The following is a 356-nucleotide window of genomic DNA, read 5'->3' on the forward strand; positions in this document are numbered from 1 at the left end:
TCACCTTGGTGCAGAACAACTGTTCTTATGGAGGAGGCCCCTTGGAAGATCTAAACCAGCACCTATCCACCTTCCTGAGGATATGTAACACAGTGAAGACCAATGGTGTACATCCTGACAGTTACAAATTATTGTTGTTTCCATTTTTCCTGAGGGACAAAGCTACTCAATGGTTGGAGTCATTTCCAAGAGAAAGCATCAACAATTGGGAGGATCTAGTGAAAAAGTTCTTAGCAAAGTTTTATCCTCCTCAAAGGATCATCAGGCTCAAAACGGAGGTTCAAACATTTACTCAGATGGATGGAGAGTCATTGTATGAAGCATGGGAGAGATACAAAGCTTTACTCAGGAAGTGT

The sequence above is a fragment of the Arachis ipaensis genome, chromosome B06 (genome assembly GCF_000816755.2).
Source record: "Arachis ipaensis cultivar K30076 chromosome B06, Araip1.1, whole genome shotgun sequence".
Taxonomy (NCBI): Eukaryota; Viridiplantae; Streptophyta; class Magnoliopsida; order Fabales; family Fabaceae; genus Arachis; species Arachis ipaensis.